Consider the following 10,784-nt stretch of genomic DNA (forward strand, 5'->3'; position numbering starts at 1 on the left):
TCTCTTAATTTTTTTAAAGTAGTTTATAGCATGTAAAATTGCATTTTCTCCATTTATGTTTTTCTCTGAAGTTTTTAAGTCATCAATTCAAAGTCTAGAAACTTGACTTGCAGAAGTGCTTTTTTAAAAAATGACATTTTAAATATTTACCAACCTGCAACGAGCATCTTCAGTTTTGAAGGTGAGGCACGCTATTTCCATCAGTTACACCAAAGTGTGGTCAATACAGTCAGCTCTGTGCACCCACAGGGCTCCAGTGGTCTGGTCTGTGCTTACCAAATGCTCTTCTTTTGTGGAACGTGACATGTGAGGCAAAGACAATGAAAGCAAAAAGCAGGAGGGAGCTGGGCTTCAGCTGAGGTCTTGTCTGCTGTGCTTGGTCAGTTCTATGGCTGTGCCCCAGGCAACAGGCCTCTTCAATTTCCATCTACTGTGTGGGTGATACTTTGAGATGAGAGGAAACTATTTACTGGGGACTCTGCTCAGGAGCAATAGTTGTGTAAGTGTCTGAATTCAGAAGGTTTCAGATCCACAGGGCACCAAGAACTGGAACGCTGGAGACCCCATTTCTGTCCTCGGCACCCTCTGACTGGGCACTTTTGAAACGTGAACCTGTGCATGGGGGTGGAGGGAGGGGAATGAGAGAACTGCAAGCAGGTCAGAGGAGCTGCACCCAGGGGTTTCACCACTCGGGGGGGTTTCCTCCCCTGTGATATAATCTGCATCTCCTACAGTTCCCAGCTGGACCCCTGAACAGCAGAAGGTGCTCCATTCAGAGCTACGGTTACGTGCTGAGCTTTCAGGGACAGAGGCTGGGTTGGAGCCTAAATGCACAGACTGGGAGAGAAAAGGATTTCAACTACTCTGACCACTTCCTGCTGAATGAAACACAGCGGCCAAGCCTTCATGTTTCAAAAGTGCCCAGTTGGTGAGGAGACCCACCGCAGGGCAGGAGAAGGGAAGGAACCTCCTTAACCCAGGCCCCAGATGAGCAGACGGCCCAGTGACACTCACTCAGCCCAGAGGGCCCTCAGCCTGAATGTGAACGTGGGGAACCCAGGCAGAAGTGGGCGCCAGGCCTCCCCTCACCTGCGCAAGGTGGTGGCGGCTCTCAGCACCTGCCTCAGCACCCACCTGTCCAGCCTTCCTCACTGAGTCATAAGGGAACTGGGTGGGAAGGATTTCAGCCTCATGTGTTTGGCCCTGCATGGGGCTGGGACTCCCCCTCCATCCGAGTGGAGGGCAGTGATGTCCCCGGAATCGGGTGTGTCTGGAACCAGCTGCTCCAAGTGCGCTGTGGGGGTGTTTCCTGGCACCACAATCTGGAGAGGAGGACCTGACCGATTCTAACAACCCAAATGCTTACTGACTCTTATTAGCATAATAATGTTTATAGTAAAGGCCTGAGTCTTAGTACTATTCCATTTTCTAAGTAAATTAATAACACAGCAGAAGTTACTAATTTGAGTAGGAAGAGTGTCAGAACACCTGAGGGAAAGTAAATTTACGAGACTTTACAAAAAGAAGCAGGGACCATGAACAAAGATAAACAAATGTTGAGCCTGTCCGAGTGTTGATTTGCACCCTTGTGTGCGGCAGGACGTGTTCAGACAGCACTGCCCTTATCCATCGCAAGGAGTAGCTCCATTTTAATAGAAAAACCTCTCCCTGAGAAGTGTCTCTAACATTCGGGCTACTTATTCCTCTGCACAAAGCTGTGAATTCCAACACTTCAAAAGTAAGCTAATAATTGAGTTACAATCCGTATCTCTGCCCTCACTGTGCTAGAGGTTTGCCCCATCACTTTAAAAAAATGCCCAGGTCTGCAAATATTTCCGGCGGGGGGAAGGGGTTGGTAGTGGAAATTGCTTTCATCTGAACATTTAAAATCAGCAGGCCTTTGTTTAGGACTTAGAATTTTCTAGATGCTGGCAGAGCACGCCTGGATCCATTAGGCCCTCTGGTGGACCCTGCCCTTTGAATGAGGTGACCAGGTGGGGAGCACCGAAATACGGCTCAGTTTAGTCTCACACTGTGTTTTCAAAGTGCAGCGGGGATGTTCTCCCCCAATTGCTAGAAGAAAACTAGTGCTCCCGTGGGTTTTTGGTGAATTTTGAGGGAATATGATGTCCTAGAGTATGTGTCACAAACACCTTCCTGACCCAACAGCTAAAGCTGTCCCTGCTACTGAGCACCCCCACCCCCCACGTCCCGCTGTGCTGGCCGGGGAGGGGGCTGGGTCTGCCTCCTCGGGGCATTACCACCCCTCCCAAGCTCCCCTCCCGACCCCCTAGGCTGGTGGGAAAAAACCCAGGTGTCAGGAAAATTGCTGAAGCTGGACTGTCCTGGGATGGTCTCCCACCCTCTGGTGGGGAGGGGCTGGTGTCTCCCTCATGGATTTCAGCCTCTCCTCAAACACACTTATTACCGCCCTCTCCCCCCAGAAAGTCTTCATGCCAAATCTTCCCTTCCCAACTCCACCAGAAACCTGAATTATACACTCAAAGAGGGCAGCGCGTTCTCCAGCCACGAGGCCGACTCCTGTAGTTTTGTGAAACTCTCCATTTCTCTTTCCCAGTGTCTCACTTTGCGTGATAGTCTGTCAAACCCCTCTCTTCACACCCTCTTACTCATGATCACTCAGAGCAGGGCTAACTCTTAGAGCAGCTCCAGAAGCCTTCTAAGTCAAGCACCGAAGGTGTAAAGGAGAGAGAGTCCCCACAGAAACTGGCAGCTTCCCAGGCCCGGAGGGGGTAGACTTGGGGTGGGCAGAGCGGAGATAAGAGAGGGAGGCAGGTGCAGGAGCATGCCGGCTGGGAGCCACATCCGGAGGGAGAGACAGAGGCACGTGCGTTCCTCTCCGGTCCACAGCCTTCTGCTGACGCTCTCCTTTGCGGGAAAGCATCCTTCTGCTGGGGCTGGAGGTGCAGAGCGCACAGGGGGCCCGGCGGCGAGGACCCCGAGGGGCAGGTGTGGTGACCAGGTGTCTGCTGCCCAGGGTCCCCTGCTCCCCGCGTGGCAGCGTCCGCTACGTCTCTGTTCCCTTTTCCGAGCTCCCACTTTAGCTCTCAGAAGGGTCTTCCTGCCCACTAAGTGACAACCCTCTTTGTCTCATTTCTCATCTAAATACACGCTCCCAACAATGGTGTTTTGAACGAATGAGTAGAAATTAGGAAAGTTGTTACGAAGCTGGAGGCTGAAAGCCCACAAGGTGCAGGTGCAGACAGCGCAGGATGGTCTTCGGGTCCAGAATCATCTAAGGATTCAGCATACGGGACGGACAAGGCTTCACCTTCCTGCATCGTGAACCTTGTGGTTTCTTTCCTTTGGTTCCACAGGGTTAGTAGAGTCGGTTTTTAAAGTAGAGCCTTGGCTATTGAACTGCATTAAGCGGAGTGAAGGAAAGGAGTTCCTCCCCATGTAGAGAGCCGCAGGAGGGACGTCCCTGGCTACCTGGGGCCGCTGGGCTGAGGGAGGCAGTCAGGGGATGATCTGGCCGCCCTGGGGTGTGGCCACGCAGGGTTTTGTGACATCACCGTCAGTGCAGACCCTAGGCACAGAGAGAGCGGGGTGAGGGTCAGCTGGGGACAGGGCCAGGCCGGGGTCTTGCCTGCCGTCAGCACGGGCAGGGCTCTGCAGGGGGAGCAAATAATCCGGATACCCGGGCCTTAGAAGGATGAACAAAGGTGGGTCTTGCTTTTCCCATATGCCAGGCTCTGCTCGCTGTGGGGATCCAGGCTAGGGGAGCAGCCGTATCTCAAAGGTGGCCTTTGCCACACACGCAGGGAAGTGCCTTCCTTCCCCCCAGGTCCTACTCGCACCCAGGACTGGCTGTGTTCCCGGACCCCAGGCAGAATCCCTTGTGGCCCCGCCCAGCCACCAGGGGAGCAGACCCAGGACCCTAATACCTGCCAGGTGGGAGGTGGGGGGGCTGCAGGACTGGGGACCCCTGGGACAATGAGTGGGAGACTCCCCACCCTATATGGCTATGTGCGCGCTAGGTGGCCCTGGGTTCCTGGACGTCTCTCTTCCTGGCGGCCCCTCCCCGGGATCCTGGATGTTGAGATACATCTATTGCGTTCTTGCTCTATGTTCTCTTCAAGGCTCTGGGTCTGCGAGGGGGACCAGGGCAAGCAGTCCCCACCCCCGGAAGCCCCAGTCGGGTGGAAGTCCACAGGGTTTCGATTGCTTTGTGTTCACTTGACCACTGGGGCCGGAGGGGCTCCTGCGGCCAAGGGTAAATGCGGCAGATACACAGAGACCAGGACAACTCGCAGCAGAGATAACAGGGCTCAGCCTCAGGGGTGCACCATGGGTGTAGACGAGGTTTTGGCAATTGTGGGCATTGGAAACACAGTGGGAAAAGACGCAGACCCTCAGGGCTGAGGTGTCCCGGTCAGCGGAAGGTGGGATTGGCAGCCCCGGCAGGTGACTGTATCACTGGTGGCGTCCTTGTCCTCCAGGTGCTCAGAGCCCGGATGAGAGGATCCGGACGCTAAACTGGTTGACCTCACTGCCCCCACTACCGACAATAGCACGTCTGCCATCAGTGCACACCTGGTGATGGGGGTCCTCATGCGGCCACTTCATGAAAGGGCAGATCACGTGTGACGCCCAGCACCTTCCTCCCGGGACCCCAGCCCCTGACGGTGGCACGTAGGCAGCTGGCTCCCGGGGCTGCAGCACCAACACCACTGTAGACACCAAGTGTGCACCTGGCAGGTGTAAACACACCCCACCCTCCAAAGCTTCTATTTGGAAGCAAACCCTTTAAGAAACACGGCTCACCTAACAGCGTTCAATACACATTGCTCCAAAACACAGCCAAGCTGGTGGGTGTCCTGCCGCCCAGACCAGCAGAAGAGCTTCTCCTTATTTGTTTTCCAGAGTGAAAAATTCACTAAGCCCTTGGTTTCCTCTCATTGCCTCCTGGATTTAAAAAGCTTAGGAATAATCTAAGGTCTAAATGATGGCCTTTCAGGAAAAAAGTGTCTTTCCCTTTGGCAATGCACACAATGAAGGTATAATGCCACGCAGAGGAGATTGCTCCTGACGCAGCTTGAGTAGCTCATGTTTTGAATTTGTCTTTTCCAAATTTCTTATGATAGAAAATGACAGTATTTCTCTCATGGCTGTCCCTATAAAAATACAAGAATAAAAACTGATGTTTAAGTGACTTCAAGTATGTCTGTATAATTGCCCGGCATGGGCTCCTACATCACAGGTGCCCATCAGTTAAGTAGATTCAGTATCGTGCAGCAAAGGTCAGCGAGTGAGTCTATTAATTCTCATAATAAAATGAGAGAACCACGAACCTTACTTACGCCCCACCCCGCCGCGGGCCTCTGACGGAGTCCTCGTGAGCAGTGGCCGTTTTATTTAGCGCTGAGGCTATGACAGAACCTGCGCAGCGCTATGCATTATACACTCCCTGTCTAGCCATGGAGCAAACGGCTTGGTACTTTCTGCTTCCACTTACAAGCGCAGCCAGTAATTGGAGCAGCTTTTCCACGCGGCTCCTCTGCTGTCAGGCGTGTCAGTAGCCTGGCTTCCCCGGAGCCTGGACGTGCGGTGGGAGGGGCCCTGGGGAAAGATTTTGTTGTTCTTTACAGTCAATAGTTTCCCTGCCTTTATCCCCTGTGTTTGCTTTCCTCCCCTCTCCACAAGGTTATCTAGCTTCTTTTTGAGAAAGTGGTTATTTGAGAAGAAAATTTGAATTAAAAAACAGTTACCTGTTTAAATATTGGACCACTGTGTTATATTGTTGTCAAAATCCAAGGAGATCTGACCTTATGGTAGTTGGAGCACAGTGGAAGTACGTTTCGGTTTCCTTGGGGGGCAATATTTGTTCGTACATACCTGAGAGACTGGCAGCATGTCCCCCAAAATGGAACTCCCCAGAGTCCACCGACAGGTGAGTGGGTAGACAAAGGGGGCGTGTCCACACAGTGGGATACTGGCCGCCACGAAGAGGGATGCAGAATGACACGGGCTTCAACCTGGATGAGCACATGCTGAGCGGAAGAGGCCAGTCACAGACGACCACACGTCCCATGATGGCACTTACGGGAAAAGTGCAGAGAGGGGAACTCTGCAGAGATAGGCTAGAGCAGTGGTTAACTGGGCTGGAGTAACTCCCACCTGCACCCAGGATGCACAGCAGAGCCACAGAGCTCAGCCAACCCACAGCCAAGTGCATTGTTCCGAACCACTGCACTGGGGGTTTTTGTTCTGCAGCACAACTTGCTAAGAGCTCACTGATGCACAATTGATGTCACAGCCAACCTCAGGTCTTCTGGTCCAAGACTTGACCTGTCCTCCCTGCTGTCAGTCCCTCTGTTTCTTGTAATACCATCAACCACTCATCTGCCGTTAACCGAGAATTGAGCACGTTCACTGGTCTGCACAAAGGCTGGGCTGCACTTGGCAGCGGATGTTGAGACTGCTGGTCCTCAGTGCAAAGTGTGGCCGGAGGAGGCCCCAGTCACTGAGCTGCAGAATGGGACCAGGGGTGAAGCCCACACACGCTACAGGCCAGGCTGTGCCTTCTCATCACATGTGGCCGCACGCCGTCTCTGTGCCCGAGACAGAGGCGACACCTCCTTCGGCTGCGTCCCAGACCCTTCCCTCCCCAAAGGGAATCAAGACAAGACTGCAAGTTTATAAATAATTTTTTTCATTTTTTTCAATGTATGGATTTTTTAAAATTTTTGTTTTGTATTGAAATATAGTTGATATACAATGTCGTGACTTCAATTTATTTTTGCTTCAAGCATTCCACCATGTGGGGAGGGGTGTTAGGACGAGAGGAAGTCACACCTCAGTTCACAGGAAACAGCGTCCCCTTCTGAAGGATGGCTCATTGGGCCACTGACTTCAGTCTTCTCTGAAGGCTCCTCAGAGCCGCCCGGTGTCCGTCAGGGCTGGGCTGCTGCCACGTCAGGGCTCTGACTTCCGCACCGGGACCCGGATGGGCTCGTGAATACTTCCCCCTCTCCCATCTCTGAATCTCCACGGAAGGGCACCCACCGAAGCCCTGGGCAGTGTGAGCTGGTTCCAGGAGAGGTCGCAGGGAAGAGGCCAGCGCTGTGTCCAGGACACGGCACCTGCTGGAGAGAGAACCAAGCACCAGCTCCGTCTGCAGGGGGACTAGAGGGGCTGTGGGATGGACAAGTGTAAAAGTGACTGTCTCATGCTTGGGAGGTTATGCTCTGAACACGGGCACGTTTGGGGCAGGCACCCCCTCCATGGCGCCAGCACAGACTCGCCCTCTGTGTGTCTGCAGGGTCTGGATGCGGCTGTGGGCAGTCAGGACACTGAAGTGTGGCTGGCTGGCACCTGCCCGGGATGGGACCTCAGTGTCATCTGTGTGGGGAAGACACCTGCTCACCACGTCCCTCCCATCAGATACCAGTGTTGAAACTGTGCGGCTGACACACCCAGCTGGCTGCAGGGCAATCCAGATGGCAGAGGCCGAGGGACGGCCGTGCCAAGACTCCTGGAGGAGACCCCTGCTCCTGCTAATGGGACAGCTACCTGGCACTCCCCTGGGTGCCCTGTCCGCTCCGTAGAGGGAAGAGGCAGGACCATCAGGCGGGCTGTGCTTTACCACGTGGCCAGTAACCGGACAGGCATCCTCTAACATGCATGAACCTGTGTATACATATCTGTGCAGGAGGCTGTTACACGTACAACTTAATTTTTTGTGTTTCACTATGGTAGGTTGATGGATGTCACAATTTAAAAGACAACAGCAAGGAGCTGGACTTGGTTCCAAGATAATTTGAAGAGAGAGATGTAGTAAAAAAAATTAAAAAAAAAAAAAGAGAAAAATGCAGCCAAGTCTTTTCTAATGTTTTATAAACCCTGACTCCCTTTCGGAAACCTGAGATGACCTACGCCCTCCTGCAGACCCTAAGTGTGATTTGGGAAGAGATGCTGAAGAGCCTGCCTCAATGACAAGATGCCAAGTGCTCTTTACGCACAGACCTTGTCACAGTCCCTCTAGGCTGGTCGCCTCTGGCTCAGCCGCCACCGGGATATTGGGGGTAAGCCGGTGGCATCAAACTGCCAGGACAGTGGGTGCCTTTTCGGCTTCTTTCTGTAAACTCACCTGTACCCGGCATGTCTCACGGGGGCAAGGGGCCGTGGCTCCTACATCCTTATCTTCCAGGCTGCCGGTGCGGGGAAGCAGCTGCCGGACATGGGCTCCCTCTGAAACACATGCGCTCCCTGTGGACGGTCCCTCCCTCCCCCGGGGACTGGTCAGCGCTGTGACCCGGCCGTGCAGTCCAGGGCAGAGACACATTCTGATGCAGCGCGTTAGAGGTGCCCTCACCTGGACATTGAAGCTGTTGTCTGCATCCCACCTGACTTAGAAATTCCGGTTTACCCCTTTCACAGGTCGGTGAAATTTCTCCTTTCTTTCACAATGGCCCCAGATCTGGGGGGCAGGGCTGCGCAGATTAAATGTGGATTTGTTTCCTATGCAATTGAGAAACCCTGTGCAAACATCCTCAGTGTGGACTGCTTCTAAGTCTTGTTTGAGAACTCAGCTTGCCTCCGCGCCCCCTTCTCCTGGGCAGAATGAACCCTGGGGGCACGCCAGGACCCCGGTGGGTGAAGGTGCAGCGGCAGATCCGGGGCACAGTCAGGGAGGGCGGCAGCCTTCCGGCGCCTGCTCACTCCCGTGCACGTGGGAGAGTAAGGGAACCCTGAGTATTTCTGCCGCGGACAGACACGCTCACACACCGAAGCCCCTCATCCCCACCTGACTGTCAAGTTCTCTTCAACGTGGTGTCAGTTCTTAATCCTACAACATACGTGGATGGAGGGCGTGGGGAAGAGAGCAATGCAAGCTTTGCTGAGTGAAAATCAAGAGGGTTTCCTGTAACCTCATCTGGTGATTTGGTGATAAAACTTCTTTTGAAGTCAGCACATGGCTTCCCCTCCACGACTGGACCTAAGGCTCCGAGCCATCACCCAGCACTTCACACAGGTGGCAGCGTCCCTGGGACCAGTCACCCAGCACCACACAGGTGGCAGCGTCCCTGGGACCAGTCACCCAGCACTTCACACAGGTGGCAGCGTCCCTGGGACCAGTCACCCAGCACCACACAGGTGGCAGCGTCCCTGGGACCAGTCACCCAGCACTTCACACAGGTGGCAGCGTCCCTGGGACCAGTCACCCAGCACCACACAGGTGGCAGCGTCCCTGGGACCAGTCACCCAGCACTTCACACAGGTGGCAGCGTCCCTGGGACCAGTCACCCAGCACCACACAGGTGGCAGCGTCCCTGGGACCAGTCACCCAGCACCACACAGGTGGCAGCATCCTTGGGACTGGCGGAGGGCTGGGTGGCTCGATGGTGTGGGCTGACCACTTGCTTACTCCAGAGTTTCTTCCACCACATTTCTTTAAAAGCTCACTTGAAAGAGGACTAGAACTGGGAAGCCTTCAAATTCAATTAAAGCTTTCAGTGCTAAACTTTATTTGGACATTTGAAGTGGACGCTCTCCCTCCCTTCAAGAGGCTGCAAAATTTGTTTGTTTTGAGTATAGGATGTGAGGCAGGAAGGATCTCTCCCTGCTTTAGCATTTATAACTTTTAGATACTTTTTTTTTCAGTCATACTGGAGGGACTCTTCACCATATCAAGTGTCTGCCTTTTGAAGAAGTTAGTTTAAGGTAAATACACCATTTGATCATTGGAAATTGAAAGCAATTTCGATCTCGAGAGGATGGAGGCAGTGGTTTGGAAAGAAGAATCACTATATTGTAAAAATTTTCATATAAAACATTAGGAAGGAAATAAGAACATTTAGACCTAATGTTGGTTTTTAAGAAGCTTCCACATTCTCTTTTTTTCTTACTACTCTTTCTTTTTCCATTCATGGTTAACCAGTTAGTATCGATAGAACAGATACGAACTTATATTTTAAGTACGTATCATTAGTACTCATCTAAGGTACTAACAGGATTTACCAAGGAAACATACAGCCCTGTGTTGAATGTTAAGAGAGAGAAATTGACTGCAAGACAGAAGTGCCCTCCCTTTGCACCAGGACAGGATGCAAAGAGGCTACGGTGAAGAGACCTATTTCCATCTGGGGGCTGCGTCATCTCAGGACGACCGTGAGGGATGCTCCAGATCCATCCAGGGACTGTGTCATCTCAGGACAACCGTGACAGATGCTCTAGATGGGAGGAAACTGCGGCTCCAGGAGGCTTGAGAAATGTGCCTCTACAGACCTCGTTCTGGGCGAATTTGTTTATGCCAGATTGTGGCACAAAACGGCAAAGTGGACCAGTGTGGGGTAAAGACAGACGTGGCAGAGGAGAGAACGAGGAAGATCGCCTTCTCCTAGTCACCGCAGTGTGCTGTCCCCTAATCTCTGGTCATCACAGCTCCAATGTTATGAATCATTACTTACTGATCGGCCTAAGTGCCCTTCTTGTCCTGTGATAGTGGAGCGTGATGCTATCTGATTTCCCACCTCATCGCTTCTCGGCCTCTGGCTAAGATCAAGTGCTTTCCCACCTCATCTCTGCATGACGACCATGCAAAAAGCTATCTTTGTTTTCGAGATTAGATGGAACACCACAGAAGGCATTGTGTATATGAGCAGAAATATTATACCATCGATGTGGTCTCAGCTTCCCATATAAACAGAGCACATGTCAAGTTTTCCCAGGTCACGAAACCATTAGCACTGACGGCTTCTGAAAGGCCGTCATTAGTCATTAGTACTCACGCTTGGTGCACGTGCGCCGTTTGGAAATGA

Source organism: Camelus ferus, chromosome 5, assembly GCF_009834535.1.
Source record: "Camelus ferus isolate YT-003-E chromosome 5, BCGSAC_Cfer_1.0, whole genome shotgun sequence".
In the NCBI taxonomy this organism is placed as follows: Eukaryota; Metazoa; Chordata; class Mammalia; order Artiodactyla; family Camelidae; genus Camelus; species Camelus ferus.